General features: G+C 38.0%; 1 pseudogene; it reads left to right on the forward strand.

Annotated features, from left to right (window-relative positions):
* The first annotated feature begins 1,538 nt into the window (after window positions 1-1,538).
* LOC125262147 lies at window positions 1,539-7,347 on the forward strand (annotated as a pseudogene).
* Window positions 7,348-17,920: the final 10,573 nt, after the last annotated feature.

A 17,920-nucleotide genomic window follows, 5' to 3' on the forward strand; every position in this document is an offset into this window, starting at 1 on the left:
TGTTTCCTCCTTCTTATATAAATCTCATTTGTTTAAAAGACCTCCGAAGAACAGGCGAATCTCAACATAACACCGACTGTTACGTAACAGTCGGGGTGTACGCCCCCAATATTTGCATATGCCAGCCCACGTTTCCAACATTATAAAAGGCATTAGACAAGGGCAGCCAGTATTAACGTCTGGATGTGCACAACCAAATCATCAGACTAGGTAAGCAAGCAAGAACAATAGCGAAAAATGGCAGATGGAGCAATAATAACTGACATGATAACATGATATTTTTAGTGATATTTGTAAACTGTCTTTCTAAATGTTTCGTTAGCATGTTGCTAATGTACTGTTAAATGTGGTTAAAGTTACCATCGGTTATTACTGTATTCACAGAGATAAGAGCCGTCGTTATTTTCATTTTTAAACACTTGCAGTCTGTATAATGCATAAACACAACCTCTCCAACAGTGTAGCATTAGCCGTTAGCCACGGAGCACTATCAAACTCATTCAAAATCAGAAGTAAACAATATAAGAGTATACAATACTCACATAATCCGACGCATGCATGCCGCATGCATGACGAACACTTTGTAAAGATCCATTTTGAGGCTTATATTAGCTGTGTAAACTTTGTTAAGGCACTGTTTAAGGCAAGCGCGAGCTCTGTGGGCGGAGAGCACGGGATTTAAAGGGGCCGCAGCATAAAATCGGCGCGTTTATAATGATGCCCCAAAATAGGCAGTTAAAAAAATTAATAAAAAAAAATGTATGGGGTATTTTGAGCTGAAACTTCACAGACACATTCAGAGGACACCTTAGACTTATATTACATCTTTTAAAAACATAATCTAGGGCACCTTTAAATAATGTGTTTTTTAAATATACTTTCAGTGCATTGTTACAATGATCATTTTCAGCACACAGTTAAAATATACCTCAAATATATTTTTATAAAGTGCAAATAAATACACTTTTAAAAAATAAACTGAACTTGCACTTCAAGTATATTTTTCTAAAATATATTTGCACATCCCCATTTCCTCGCTTCCTTCCCTCACGTCTTAGCTTCACCCTGTTATGATGCGAGGGAAGGATATCCACGCTCATGACTCTGCAGAAAGCTTTATCGTTCTTCATGTAACAAATGCCCTCAACATAGGTTGTAGCAATGGACCAGATTTTAGGTTAGTGGAGAACAGATTTAATACTAGCAGCAAATTAATAATAGAATCATGTAAGGAAAATACTCCAAAAATATATATATTCAGCACTCACATAAACAACATGAACAAGATTTGGAAACAAAAAACAATAAATACAATAAAATTGATACACAAAATACTGATTCCTACTGATTAAAGAATTTGATCAACCTTATTGTTGTTTACATAGATAGATCACATATACAAATGTACGGAGCCCCCAAAGGGACATGGTGGTGGGGGGTGGGAGGAAAAAATATGTATCACGGAGTCAACATCCACGCATCGTGGAAAGCTCTTGTAAATAATTGAAATAATTTGGAGAACTGACATGGAACTTTAATGTGGTGAAGACTTGCCTGGAACTTTTTTTTTCAATGTGTCGACCAATCAGAATCAAGCATTTTAGAAAGCTGTAGTATAAGCTGGGTTTTATTGGTATGTGCTGATTAAGTTGATATAGAATGCCTTTCAGCCATAATGACATAATTGTAAGAGTAGTCCTTGTATATCCTGGATCAAAATGATAGATTTTGGCCTTTTTGTAATGATATTGTGCTTTTAAGGGTAACAAACTACATACCAGCTGTATTCTGAGCTGTAAAATATTTCAGTACCAAAATGCATGCATACATGCCTAGTTCTTATCTATCATTAGACTGAATGCAAGACCGGAAAGATTAACAGGAACATTATCTTTTCATCACTCTGTTACTCATACTGCAAGAAGAACAAAGACTTCAGTAACTCCACCCCCATTTACAGTATATTTATACAGTGTTTTGCCATGAGAAATCAGTGTCATCTTCATCATGACCATCATCATCTCTCTGCTCCTGCTGGCCTCTCTGCTGCCACACCTGACCTTCACTGGTGAGACTGGTGATTATATAACAGTATATTATGATGATTTTTAAGATGATGTTTAACTCTATGTGCTGAATAAGTTCACACACTGACAGCACTATCTCTCTCTCAGCTCGTGTGAATGTGGGTATAGTGAACGGCACAGAAGCCAAACCTCACTCCAGACCTTACATGGTTTCTCTTCAGAAGAACAGGAATCATATCTGTGGTGGATTCCTCATTTCTGATCAGTTTGTCTTGACTGCCGCACATTGCTGGAACGGGTAAGAGCTTGTTTAGAAATCACTTTTGACTGACACAACGACAGCAGTGCAACCACACCGTGTATCATATGACATAAATGACCATCATGACTTTATCTTTTAACAGAAAAGAGGTACTGACGGTTGTGGTTGGTGCTCATGACTTAAGCAAGAGTTCAGATCGCATCGATGTGCTGTCCTACGAACCGCATCCAGACTACTTATTCAATCCTTGTCGGAATGACATCATGCTTTTGAAGGTGACAACCTGTAATATTTTTAGTTTTTAGTTGTTCAAATAGTTTCTGATCAGGATACAGTAGCTAAATTGTGACCCTTAAATTTCTTTTGCAACTACTTGCTGTAAGAAATAACAGAAAGGATTATTTTCTAACATAAAGAAAAATGCCAAAAAAAAAAGAGTATGTCCTACTTTCTTCTTTTTTTTCTTTTCTTTTTTTTTTTTTTGCTATGTGTAGGGAAAAAAAAGGGTAAAATGCTGAATATCTAAAAAATCATTGATAAATTCATTGTCACTTCTATACACCGCAGAAATTTTCTCATAATATACATTGCACATCACATTTCTCAGTGTGAAAATGGTTCGTTCGAAGATTTTCTCTCTTTAAATTCCTTTCCGTGAGCCTACTCTACTCTGTTTGGTCAAACGCCTAGTATGTTGTGATTGGTCTATAGTTAGAAATGAAATGCCTATGACCATATCTGAATTTCAACTCTGGGGGCTTCCTCAGCACTTATACACTGTGATACAAGCAGTATAGCAAAACAGGGGCACTTTATGAGGCACTTAAAGTAAAATTTGCATAAACTATGCAAGAAAATTCACCTCTGCCTTCAGGGCTTTAACCTCACAGTTCAGTCTTGATGATTAAATCTTTTATTATTAACGGTTGTGTTTTTGAATTACAGCTACAGGAAAAAGTCGAACAAAAACAATGTTAAATGGATACCCTTACCAAAGAAAGGAGAAGACGTGGGAACAGATACTGTCTGTAGTGTTGCCGGCTGGGGAGGACAGACGATTAATGGCCTACCGACTAATCGTCTAATGGAGGCAAATGTGTCTATAATGAACAACACAGAATGTAGCAATAAATGGGGAAGGTACTACTACAAAGAATCACAGATGATGTGCACATATGGCCCTGGTGGATCCTGCCGTGTATGTACAAAGATGATTCACACACTTTAATAGTTAAGCTAATTTCTGAACTTAAGTTTAAACTGATACAGTATGCACTTTAGTGATGTGTTGATCTCTGTTTCTCCACAGTATGATTCAGGAGGTCCTTTGGTTGTGGAAACACTGCAGTTGGTGTCACATCATTTGCATATAAAAGGCTCTGCAATTCACCTGACTATCCTAATGTGTATACTAAGATTTCACCATATCTTGAATGGATCGACAAAAAAATTAGAAATGTGAATTAAGTTCTTAAATTCTTGTAACTTTCAATAAAGTATCACATGGCAAGTATCATTTATTCAAAGAGTCCTCATTTTCAACCATATATAATTACAATATTACAAGGGAGGTACAAAAGTCATTTTACATTACTTCACTTGGTGGCCATCTTGGTTACACCTTCAATTTTCATGCATTCAAGTATGGCTCATATCCGTTTAAATGAGGAAAGATTAAACACTGCAAAACCGCTGGTCAATATTAGGAATAAAATCAGACAAATATGGTATAAAACTCAATTTCTTCAGCTCAAATTGTTACAGTTATGATTGTATACAAACGCACGACGAGGAAGATTCAAGAATAAGTCATCTAATAAATCCACAGGCAAGGAAATCCACAAACTGGTAAACAGGAAACGCAACCACACATAGCACAAACGATACCGGACAATACTGAACTGAAAACACGGGGCTTAAAACGAGCAGAAAAACGAGGTGGGTGATTGAACACAGCTGGTGGTGATAATGAAGGTGATCAGTAACCAAGTGCGTACTAACTATGTACAAGTGAAATGAAGTATACTTTGCGAGGCTGTGCGTTCGACTATGGTATACACGTAAGAAACAAAAGAAATTATATACAGGGCTTAATTCACCTGAGCGTCCTAATGTGTATACTAAGATTTCAGCATATCTTCAATGGATCCATGAACAAATTTGAAATGTGTCTACATGTAGCCTAATTATAAAAAAGGAAGAAATTATAATAAACCTTCCATAAACCTTCTTTAAGTAAACATATCATATGGCAAGCATCAGTTATAGTCAAGGTGCTTTCATTGTCACCATATACTAATTTAGGCAACATCCTCACTTTCCAGTCAAAACTCTTGCTAAAAAGTACAGTAATAAAAAACCCCATCAAAACAGGAATAATATCATTAATTGTGCTGCTTCATAAAAATTAATTCATATTTTATTTTATTAATAAAACAGTTTTTCGGACAGGTCAAAATAAATAAATAATAATAATAATAATAATATATATAAAAACATTCCTGGAAAAGCCGCCATGATTTGAGTTGTAAAATAAAGAGCTTTGTAAATCTTCCAACAAAAGTTTTAGAGATCTAACCACAGATAGAGTATCAGTTTTACTAAGCTCTCAACTGATTTCTCACCTCTAACAGAATTTACAAGAAATATTAGACATGGATTACATCACACATGGGCAGATTAGTCTACTACCATCAAGAACGCAAATATAACACCTATATTTTCCACTTTAGTGCAAAGTGAGACCCACAGGAAGCTTTGAAAGAAGAAGTACGAGCACTACTAAGGGGCTAAACCAGACCACTTTATGCTAAATACCATCATCAACACTGAGGAGAACTTCAGCACTATAGAGAAAACTTCTCAGAACAGCATCATGATCGTCTCTGTGCCTTTGCTAGTCACGCTGCTACCATATCCAACCCTTCCATGTAAGTCTGATGGAAAATATTGAACTCCTATTGCATTACGTTTTCTACATTTACCATAAATGTGCACTTTTAATGTTATGTAATTATTAGCAGTGCTTTCACTACGCTCAATGACTTCATCTGAAAGTCCATTTAGTCAAGTCTATTTCTCTTTTAACCAACATAAGTTAGTTTCTCTTTCAGCATCTGTGAATGTGGGTATAGTGAACGGCGCAGAAGCCAGGCCTCATTCAAGACCCTACATGGTTTTTATACAAAGAAATAATGAACACATATGCGGTGGCTTCCTTGTGTCTGAACAGTTTGTCATGACGGCTGCACACTTCTTTACAGAGTGCGTTTTTTGTTCGGTTCAGTAAAATTTCATTGTGAGTCAAAGAGTCCCGGACTGCTGCAAAAGGGTCTACACTTGGTGTGACTACTTTCGAAATTACACATATAGTACCCAACCTAGTGCATACCCGACTTCTAGGCAGTCCGGCAATTATTGTTTGAACCCAAAATGTATTTTACTTAAACTAAAGCTAAAGTTGAGCTATTTGTTTGTAACTTTACAATGGAAGCATCATAACAAAGTTTGTTAATAAAATAATATGGTTGTAAATACTTATTGTTATAGATCAGGCCTGAAATGCAAGTCTCAGTTTTGATCAGAACTTATACCAATAAAATGCATGTTTTCTTTCTCATCTTGACAGAGGAGAGAAGCTGACAGTTGTGGTTGGAGCTCATGATCACAATCATGGTTCTAGTCAGGCTGTCAATTTCTACCACATCCACCCGTTTGAGTCTGAATGTCTGCTAAATGACATCATGCTACTTCAGGTAAATGACTCAGCTAGGTTTTGCATGGCAAAATGCAAGAAAACAATTGTTAACCATGTGAGGAATTAAGAGAAAAGTATCCTGAATGTCCTGATCTCCTAGGCTTTGTTCAAATTGTTCACAAATTCAATTTGGTTTCAGATCTGATTTATAGGACTGACAGTTCATTTTACATGTGATGAAATTAATTCAGTGATGTCAATATCTGGTGTATCTACATTGTTGGCCATATAATGACTCAAGCAATATACAACAACTTGAAACCTGATCTGACCATATAGAGTCTAAGAGACTGAGATGTATTCTGGATTTAGATCAGAAAACCACATATCGATGTGGTTCAAATAGGGATTGTAAACATCATTAATTTAGTATGTTTTTTGTTTATTTGGTTGTTTTGCTTCAAATTACAAAAAAACAAAAAACAAAACAAAAACTGATTTAAGATATGTCTGAAAAAATATTTTTGTCTGAACAAAGCCTTATAGAAATGTGATCGTAGAACTGGAATAAAAACTGCAGTCTCAAGCAATCATTTGAATAATTATACTTAAATTATAAAATACTAGCATACCTGAAAGTATATACCTGAAAGAATACAATGAATTTTGTCATCCAGTTTTTATTATGAAATTTCTCAGCTTTAATCACTGAATTATGTGCTGTAGCTACATGTAAAGGTCAAAAAGAGCAAAAAAGTCAACTGGATCTCCATACCAAAGAAAGATAAGGACATCAAGGCCAATGCCAAATGCAGTGTTGCAGGATGGGGTAAAAAAAAATCACCAATGGTACAGCGAGCATGTCTGAAGTACTGGGGGAAAACATACTCCACCTCAAGGATGGTGTGTGCAGGTGTGTGCAGATGGTCGTGGAGGATTCTGTCAGGTACAAAGTATATTATAGACAAATCAAAAATACTGTAGTATAGCTGTTCAATTTTATTCACAGCCTGTAACTTTTTCCACTTCTCAGGGTGATTCTGGAGGACCTTTGGTGTGCAACAATGTTGCCGTTGGTGCCGTTTCATTCACTCAGAAAAACAACTGTGACTCCCCTACACTACCCAATGTCTACACCAGGATCTCCAAATTTCTGCCTTGGATAAAATGTATTTTTGGAGGAGTGAAGCAAGAGCTTGATTTATAAACATTTTATTTCATAAAACACTCTTTTGATTGCATGTGTGGATTTTTGGAGATAATTTTAATTTGACATTGTGATCGGTTTGTCAGATGTGACAAACATCAAACACTTTTTTCAGTGTAAAGATGGTTTCAAAACTTCTCAGAAGCTTGGTTTCCTGTGGGGGGGGGCGATCTCATCACATGTGGTCAGACAATCTGTGAGAAACACTCTACAGGTGCTGGTCATATAATTAGAATGTCATCAAAAAGTTGATTTATTTCACTAATTCCATTCAAAAAGTGAAACTTGTATATTATATTCATTCATTACACACAGACTTATATATTTCAAATGTTTATTTCTTTTAATTTTGATGATTATAACTGACAACTAAGGAAAATCCCAAATTCAGTATCTCAGAAAATTAGAATATTGTGAAAAGGTTCAATGTTGAAGACACCTGGTGCCACACTCTAATCAGCTAATTAACTCAAAGGCCTTTAAATGGTCTCTCAATCTAGTTCTGTAGGCTACACAATCATGGGGAAGACTGCTGACTTGACAGTTGTCCAAAAGACGACCATTGACACCTTGCACAAGGAGGGCAAGACACAAAAGGTCATTGAAAAAGAGGCTGGCTGTTCACAGAGCTCTGTGTCCAAGCACATTAATAGAGAGGCGAAGGGAAGGAAAAGATGTGGTAGAAAAAAGTGTACAAGCAATAGGGATAACCGCACCCTGGAAACAAAACCCATTCAAAAATGTGGGGGAGATTCACAAAGAGTGGACTGCAGCTGGAGTCAGTGCTTCAAGAACCACTACGCACAGACGTATGTAAGACATGGGTTTCAGCTGTCTCATTCCTGCTGCTGACCAACTTTATGGAGATGCAGATTTAATTTTCCAACAGGACTTGGCACCTGCACACAGTGCCAAAGCTACCAGTACCTGGTTTAAGGACCATGGTATCCCTGTTCTTAATTGGCCAGCAAACTCACCTGACCTTAACCCCATTGAAAATCTATGGGGTATTGTGAAGAGGAAGATGCGATATGCCAGACCCAGGGATGGGCAATAATACATCAAAATGTATTTTAAAATAAAATACCAAATACCTTAGGCTATGTCCACACGAAGCCGGAGCTTACCCTAAACCGATCTTTTTTTTTCCTCGTCTCAAAAAATATCTGTGTCCACACAAACCCACTGAAACGACTCAAAATGATGTAGTATACATGCCAGACCATTATGTGGCACTGTAATTCTGTCACAGAAATGCACTTAAAGCAGTGAACAAGACTTGGAGCATGCGCATAAACCTTGCGCGCTGAATACAAACTATATCAAAGCTTAGAAATAACGCTTTATTTTGGCTCAGTAGCTTCTGCAGCACAAACGCAAGCATGTAGAGTCTGCTATTGCTGTTGTTGGTGCTGTTTTGTGGTGTTAGCGCGTCTGACTTGGGTCGACACGTGGGGTGATGACATCATCGTTTCAGAAAATATACGGATTGCCCCGTCCACACGATAAGGCAAAGACGGCGTTTTCAAATTTTTCCACTCTGGGACCCGGTTTCAAAAATTTGCGGTTTAACCTTTTGAAAATGCCAGATCTGTGTGGACGAAACGCCTATCCGATAAAAAAATTGTGCGTATTCACAGAAACGCGTCTCCGTGTGGACGGGGCCTTAATTTTAAAAGTATCAAAATAAACTACAAAATACAGCAGTCATACCATGTATCAAAATAAAATACTGTATTTTTGTATTTTGAAAATACTACAAAATACATTTACAAGGGAGCATGAAATGTCTTCGCAAACCTTCCATCAGTTGGTCCATTTGATCGATCCCTTCACCATTACACTGACTTGATTAAGTAAACAACGTTTGATAGCAACAGCTTTTCTTTGCCCGAGTCATACAACAAATCTGACATATGCAACCAGTTAAAGGCACAAATATGTAGGATTTTTAGATTAAAATATTCAAAAACCACTAAAACAATGTTATATTTTTTGTTGCCTTGTGTATTACATTATCCCAAATGTTTCCAAGGAATTCTAAATCCAGAGAAATAAGCAGTTTTAACCTCCTATAAATGACATCATTACCCTTGATTTCCCGTTTTATTTTGTCGAAAAACCATGGAAACATCAAAGACACTTTAGTACTGTATATTATGAGTTTTATTAGATAGGGAAGCAAATGTTTGGATACATTCATCGACAGAAAACTCATCATGTTATATCGCTTAACACATTAAGGGCCAGATTTACTAAAGGGGCAAATTATCGTGAGAGTGCAATTCCACAAACGTGTTGATGGGAGTGGCAAGTTTTGCACGTGATCTGCTGACTTGCAAATTAAAGAACACAGACATGGTCAGATCATTTACATAATGACTAACGCAATCTACCAAGAGCAGTGCAAATTAGAGTTGGGCCGCAAATAAACAGCTGAATCCTGATGCTGATGTTCTTATCAGGTGCGGGTCGACACAGGCGCAACTTAACATGTAATCTGACAAACACACATATACTGTATAATATAGTTTGCCAAGCTATGTTGGCCTATAGATATAGATATAGGCAAACGATATGTTCGGATAAAGTCTTACACTGGCATTTCAAAGAAATTAATAATCCTTCTACCACGCGCTCTCTGTTCTCTGCGGTGTCTCCTCCTAACAGTAACAATTGCAGCCATGTCACAAAATGGGTTCAGACATGCTTTTTTAGGGTGTTAAATAATGGTGTAAATACCAGTAAATTGATGAGCGCAAACATTAGTAAATCACATTGTTTGATTCATTTAAATACTCTCCTCCCAATTAATTTTGCATCTGAAAGGGAAACTCCTAAAAATGCATATGCAATAAGGTCAGCCACAAACACAACTCAGTCCACGCATTTTCAGTGCTAATTTTATACTGCATGTCTTTAGTAAATCCCGACAGTAGTTTTTTAACGCCAAAAGAGGGTTTGCGCTGGCATAAGCTGTTAGTAAATCTGGCCCTAATTCTTTTTGTTTGAATCTCGTTTTCTTGATTTATCCTGAGTACCATGTTTTACCATGACTAATATCGATCTAGCTTTCTGCAGTGTGCAACAAGTGTCTCATAGCAGTCGCCGAGTGAAAGCACAGAGTAGCACTAAACCAACTTTCAACACACAAATGTATCTAATATGATACGCAGCGCTGCTTTACCCTACGCGCACATGACCGGAAGAAGCGGAAGCGGTGACTGTGGCATAATAAAAGATACGCTGCTGTCGAGCTGTGTGTCGCACTCGTCTCTCATTAGTAATCGCTCCAGTGGGCTCGTTACTGCTCTCACAGCATTCGGCCCTGCTCTGCTTCATACTACAGTAATGTTAATAATCTCTCCATGAACATGATTTTTGCCTGAGTCCTGTCCCGATTCTTTTCCACCGGCTGTAGACGTGAAGACAACACATCTCATGATTCCGTGAAATCAAGGTGTCATCGAGCTTCACCTTTGTTTTGAATTAGCGATCTTTAGAGGCGAAAATGTACATATTGTGGCTTTAACAGAACAAATATTCACATATCCCTGTGATCTCCCAGATATAGGTTAGTTTTAAAGTAACCAACAGTATAATGTTTGCAAATGACTCCTAATTTATGTATCCTAATTTAATGTATCCTAATTTATTTACTTGGTGTTTGTTAATGAAGGGCCTACTTTGCATCAGCAACACTGACTCAATGACAACAACTCATTTATAAGAAGATAACTGATGGCACCTGTATTCATAGCAATTAGTTTTTAACCAATTAATCATTTGATTGTTAATCATAAATATAGGGGGCTGCTGCTCGGTATAATTGTTTTCAAGAACATTATGTAAATTAGTATACTATTTAGCCTAGTATACCAAAATGAACACCAAAACTTAACATGAACTGATAAAAATTATAGCAATTCATGCTAAAAATTGATGGAAAGCTGGCAGCCTGCACGTTTTTTGACCACCTTCTTCCATATGGATCAATTTTCTGTTCTGATTGCAACAAGTCTCTGCAAACTATTGAGTAGGCACCAATCAGAGGTCGCAATTTTATGATGTCATCATGTAGACTTCTTACAAAGTATTTTACAGTATTTTAAAAATACAAAAATACAAAACACTAAAGTATACAAAATACAAAGTCATTTTCATCAACCCTATCAAATACAAATGACAAAATACTATTTTGTATTTGAAATACTTATTTGAAATACATGTATCATAAATACTGCCCATCCCTGGCCAGACCCAACAATGCAGAAGAGCCACTATCAGAGCAACCTGGGCTCTCATAACACCTGAGCATTGCCACAGACTGATCGACTCCATGCCATGCCGCATTGCTGCGGTAATTCAGGCAAAAGGAGCCCCATCTAAGTATTGAGTGCTGTACATGCTGTACATACTTTTCATGTTCATACTTTTCAGTTGGCAAAGATTTCTAAAAATCCTTTCTTTGTATTGGTCTTAAGTAATATTCTAATTTTCTGAGATACTGAATTTGGGATTTTCATTAGTTGTCAGTTATAATCATCAAAATGAAAAGAAATAAACTTTTCCATTTTTAAATGGAATTAGTGAAATAAATCTTTTTGATGATATTCTAATTATATGACCAGCACCTGTATATCAGATACTTAAAACTCATACTACACTAGTAATAAAGAAATACAGTATATAGGTATAATGAATATTATAAAAAAAAAAAATTTCATTCATATTGACTTTTTTGTCACTTTTTGTGGCATTTTCATGGTTTGGCAAAGCCAAAAACTCACATCAGATGTGTTTATAGAGGCCTCTTCTGACAGAAAGAGTGTATGCCAAACACAAAGACCACGCTATGAAATTGTGCCCTCTGTAGGATTATGTGTGGAAATTAAACTTGTGCTGCGTCCCATTCGCATTAAAATGAGACTTTTCTTCAAATTTTAGTGCTGATGTATGTCATGAAGCCTTTAAATCAGTCTTAATCATCTATTTTAATGATATATTGTACATATTACCAACATAGAAAAGTGTCTCAGGGTATTACAAAAGTGGCCATTGCATGAACTTATGTGCCTTAAAGAAACTTTGGACCTTGCTTTTTTCCACACACCAGTGTCATTATTGGTGCTTGCCAGATGAGCTTCTTAAACATGATGGTAACAAGTTTTGGTTTTATACATAAGACCACAAGGATTTGAAAAAAAATTCCCAAGGTGTTGACATCACAAAGAGAGAAAGTCCCCACAAACAGTTATACTCTGCTTCTTCTGCAGACATTCAGTGTTTGTCGTCTTCATCATGATCACCATCATCTCTCTGCTCCTGCTGGCCTCTCTGCTGCCACACCTGACCTTCGCTGGTGAGACTGATTATAACAGCATAGCCTACTGGTTTTTAATAATAATTAATTGGTGCTGAATAAGTTACTTATAGCAGCATCTCTTTCATCTCATGTGGGTATAGTGATCAATGGCAAGGAGGCCATCCCCCACTCCAGACCTTACATGGTTTCTCTTCAGAAAAACTCTCAACATACCTGCGGCGGATTCCTAATTTCTAATGAGTTTGTCTTGACTGCTGCACATTGTGGAAAGTAAGACTGTACTTCTGAGTATCATGAATTTTCAATTTAATTCAATTTGCATTTATTTTTATAGCGCTTTTCACAATGCATGTCGTTTCAAAGCAGCTTTACAGAAACATGCACGTTTCTACATTACAATTTAGAGTAATCTGTTATCAGCGGTGACTGTGTCCAAGTAATGTCCATATGTCAAAAATGTAAAGTGCTAAAATAATATAAATCATACAGTTAGCTAACATTATGTATTCAGTAAGGCAGAAACAATGATCTCATTAAAGCAACTACAAGTTGTGATCATGATTGCAATACAATATAACGTTATAAAGAAAATTTGGCAGTGGTGCATGTTGATTCAGAGTTGGCATCATCGAAGTTCTCGCAGGGGTTCGCGCCATCTATAGTAGAACTTTTTCACCACGTGGTTCGGCTCGCTTACTTTCGGTTTGCTTTTCCACTGCAGTTAGTAGATCGTTATAGTTGCGCTGCCTCTACTGTCGTGGACCCGCACCTCGTCTACTAACCACTATACATCCATTTCTTTTTTCAAGTTGCGTGCGACGGTAGTTTAAAACAAATCGTTTCGCGAACAAATGATACTGCTGTGGCTGTTACTCGCTATTTAAATCTAGCTAGCGGGTGTATAAATCCAATGATGCTGGTAGTGACGAATGACGATTCTCTCTGACCAATCAGTGATCTGCAGTGTTTACACACATGTAGAATTGGTACGGTGTTCCGAGATTTTCGGTTTAAAAACAAAACAACATTATCTGGATTTCCGGTTGGTGACAAATGCTGAAAATGTTGCTGAAACTATTTTCTTTTCATGGTTTCCGTTTGGTTTAATTTTTCAACCGCACAGTAAAACCAAGCATCCCAGAACACCTAAATGTACGGTGGCCCAGTAGTGCACAACACAACGAAATTAAAAAAGCAAACATAAGTTCACAACACAACGGAAACAAGCCACAACACAACGAAATAAAGCCACAACACAACGGAATCAAGCCACAACACAACGGAATTAAACCACAACACAACGGAATAAGCCACAACACAACGGAATCAAGCCACAACACAACGGAATCAAGCCACAACACAACGAAATAAAGCCACAACACAACGGAATTAAACCACAACACAAAGGAATCAAGCCACAACACAACGGAAATGCTCCCGACCACTTGTGGGCTCTCAGAGCTAGGTAATATTACTATTCCTTGCCACTGTTCTATAAAGTCGACAGTTTTACAAAGATATCAATACCATGATTAGTTTTAAGTATGTAAGCATTGTATATCGACATGGTATATTAATTAAAAATCAACTACGTTCACAATAGCTTCATATTTATACTTGTGAATGATTTGACGCGATACCACGGCGCATGATAAAGGGAACATCCACCAATTCCACCAAGTGGTTAAAACGTATAATTTGTATTCATTAAAATTACTTTTAACATTTAAAAACAGACATGTTCAAATTCCAAAGGTTGTTAGTTCCTGTTGGTAAGACTGACAAGCTTTGGAATTTGAATATGTCTGTTTTTAAATGTTAAAAGTAATTTTAATGAATACAAATTATACGTTTTAACCACTTAGTGGGATTGGCAGACGTTCCCTTCATCATGCGCCGTGGTAGCGCGTCAAATCATTCACAAGTATAGGCCTAAATATGAAGGTATTTTGCACGTAGGTGATATTGAATTAATATTTCATGTCGATATGCAGTGGTTACATACTGTTTAAACTAATCGTGGTATTGATATTACTGCCGACTCTATAGAACAGTGGCAAGGAAAACTAACTTTACCGAGCTCTGAGAGCCCCCTAGTGGTCGGGAGCATTTCCGTTGTGTTGTGGCTTGATTCCGTTGTGTTGTGGCTCGATTTCGTTGTGTTGTGGCTTTATTCCGTTGTGTTGTGGCTCGATTCTGTTGTGTTGTGTCTCGATTTCGTTGTGTTGTGAACTTATGTTTGCTTTTTTAATTTCGTTGTGTTGTGCACTACTGGGCCACCGTATAAATGAGTTCGGTTGGATTATGGGCTAGCCTACTGATTTTCTTACAGGAAAATAAATAAATAAATAAAATATTGTTAAATACACGCAGCTGCCATTTGAATGATGTATTGCTACTTCTGTTACCTTATGAAGATTTAAAACTGGGTCATCCCTCTGGAAATGAAAGAAATAATGTCCAAAAAGTGGCCTATTTTGCAACCCTTTGTTATTCTCTGCCATCCATTCTTTTGACCATGTGTCACTTGTGTACCTGGATATACAATGATGATCATTACTGATATAAATGGACAATTTATTTTGTTACACAACAAAACATTCATTATTTGCCATGAATTCAGGTTGATTGGGAAACATTTTCACCAGTCATCTCAATGGCAAAAAGTGTCCCAGTCCCAGGGACTGTTGAATCTATTAAACTGTTGGATCAAAACATATTTGGTTTTATACAAAAACATGGGCCATGGACATGCCAACAACAAACTTTAGCTAATAGTCCCTTAATGTACAAAAATATGACACATAAGAAAACTATTCTCAGATCAAAAACAACATTTTTAGTCTTAAAGATTTTGACATATTTACCACTCTTTAATTTTTAATGACAATTTTTTATTTATTTAAAACAATTTTTTTAACAACAACAACACATGTATCTTACAGTGCCCCCCAAATTATTTTTATATTAATTTTATTCAACAAGGATTAAATAGATATTTAAAAAAAAAAAAAGAAAACGATTAATCATGATTAATCACATACATAATAAAAGTTTGAGTTTGCATAATATGTGTGAGTACTGTGTGTAATTAGTATGTATATATAAATACACAAATGAATATCTATTTTTAAGAGAAATGTGTTATGTACAATATTTTTTAAATAAATTAAAATAATATATAAATATAAATTATATAAATTATATAAAATTATATTAAAATTCATGAAAATAGGCAAAAACAGATTTGTTTTCTATTTTTGATCAAATAAATGCAGCCTTGGTGAGCCTAAACAAAGAATTTTATTAATACTATACTTTTGAACAGCAATACATCATATATATCAAAATTAACAAGAATTTAAGAACAATACCAGAATAGATATTAATCCTCATAAACATTTATACAGGTTTATTTCAGTTGTTACAGGCAGTGATGTACTCAATGATAACAACTAACAAAAGACCGAGTTTTAAAACATTGCAAGGTACAAATAAGGAAGATAACAATGAGCTCAACTCATTGTAGACGATAGCCTAAGGTTGTTCTGCTGTTACACATAGTGCCAGTCATACAGTTACAGACAACTGCACAAAACGTACATAGGCCTACTAATGAAAACATTATAAACTGTTAGGCATAAATCAGCTGTGACACTAAAAATATAGTTACCCTTATGGAATAATCAACTGAGAAACTCATGAATATTCATGTATGCTCTGCCTTCGGAAATCGAAAATCTCAGAAACCGAGGCTGAATCCCAAATGGCACACTTCTATGTACTTTCGCCCTACATTCCATTCGGAAGGGCTCATCCCTATGCCCTAATCCCTTCAAAGGGTTTACCCTCCAGAGTGAGAGCTTCGAAGGGATGAAGCTCTAGCGGAAGTGATGGTGTCTACGACCGACTGGGGTAGATCACTTAGAACCTCCACGTCCCGTCCAGGGACAAGACATGGAGCTTCCAGAGGTCTGGACGTGGGTGCCATAGGGTGCCCCGTCCCTGAGTCAGAAGGTCCTTCCTCAGAGGAATGGGCCAAGGAGGTGCTGTCGTGAGGAGCAAGGTCCGAGTGGGCCAATACGGAGCCACTAGCAATACCTGCTTCTTGTCCTCCTTGACTTTGCACAGGAGGCGAGCTTACACCAAGAGAGCCTACTGCTGTTCCGCAAGACCCACTACTGTAAGACTTAGACAACACTGGGGAAGCGAACCCATAGGGGACGCTGCTGGGGCCACAACCTACCCTATAGATAGGGGGAGATCTGACAGGTGACAGCAGAGCTGGCTCTGCTAAGGGAAAGATACAGGCACAACATATGGCACCCAGCCAAACATCAATGTCAGAGACGGACGTTTGGCCTGGCATCAGACACTCCACAATGTCCGAGTCACAAGGGGAGGCGGAGGAACTCGACAGGGTTCACCAAGTGGGGAACTCTACTGGAGCAAATGGATGCACTTATCCAGGGGGCGGGAGTGGCATAGCAAGCCGACACTAGAACGGGTTCTTCGCATTACTGGCTACTGGAAGCGAGTACACGGGAAGATGCTGGTTCCACACGAAGGCTATAGAATCTAGTTGGGTGTCGCCCAGCCCGTAGCTCTACAGATATCTGTCAGCGAGGCTCTGTGCGTCAGCGCCCAGGAAGAGGCATCTCCTCTAGTCTAGTGAGCTCTTAACCTGAGCGGGCAAGGCACGCCTTGGGACTGATAAGCCAAGGCAATGGCATTCACTATCCAGTGGGTCATCCTCTGCTTGGAGACAGCCTTTTCCTTCTGCTGGCCTCCGTAACAGACAAAGAGCTGATCTGAGGTCCTAAAGCTTCGCATTCTATCCACGTACAGGCGTAGAGTGCGGACGGGTCAGAGCAAAGCCAGGGCTGGGTCTGCCTCCTCCGAAGGCAGCACTTGCAGGTTCACTACCTGATCTCTGAAGGGAGTGGTAGGAACCTTGGGCACATATCCAGGCCGGGGTCTCATGATAAAGTGAGAGTCACCGAAAGGTCCAAAGGTCTGGACGCGGGTGCCATAGGGTGCCCCATCTCTGAGTCAGAAGGTCCTTCCTCAGAGGAATGGGCCAAGGAGGTACCATTGCAAGGAGCGTCAGTTCCAAAAACCTGGTCAGAGTGGGCCAATACGGAGCCACTAGCAAGACCTTGGTAAAGCCGCGGGGTAGGACTTTGTACTGATATGCCCGACCCTCAAACGTAAACCGTGGGAAGGGTCTGTGCGAGGCAGAATTGAGACATGAAAGTACGTGTCCTTCAGGTCGATCGTTGCTCCCTGCTGTCTGGCAGAGAGAGGCTGCTACTTTGCAGTCTTAGCAGGGGCAGAGGACGACGCAGACGGGTGCCCTCTGAGACGAGCAGACTGAGGTTGCGCAGCCAGTGGTGGGGTG

The sequence above is a fragment of the Megalobrama amblycephala genome, unplaced genomic scaffold, assembly GCF_018812025.1.
Source record: "Megalobrama amblycephala isolate DHTTF-2021 unplaced genomic scaffold, ASM1881202v1 scaffold621, whole genome shotgun sequence".
NCBI classification, from domain to species: Eukaryota; Metazoa; Chordata; class Actinopteri; order Cypriniformes; family Xenocyprididae; genus Megalobrama; species Megalobrama amblycephala.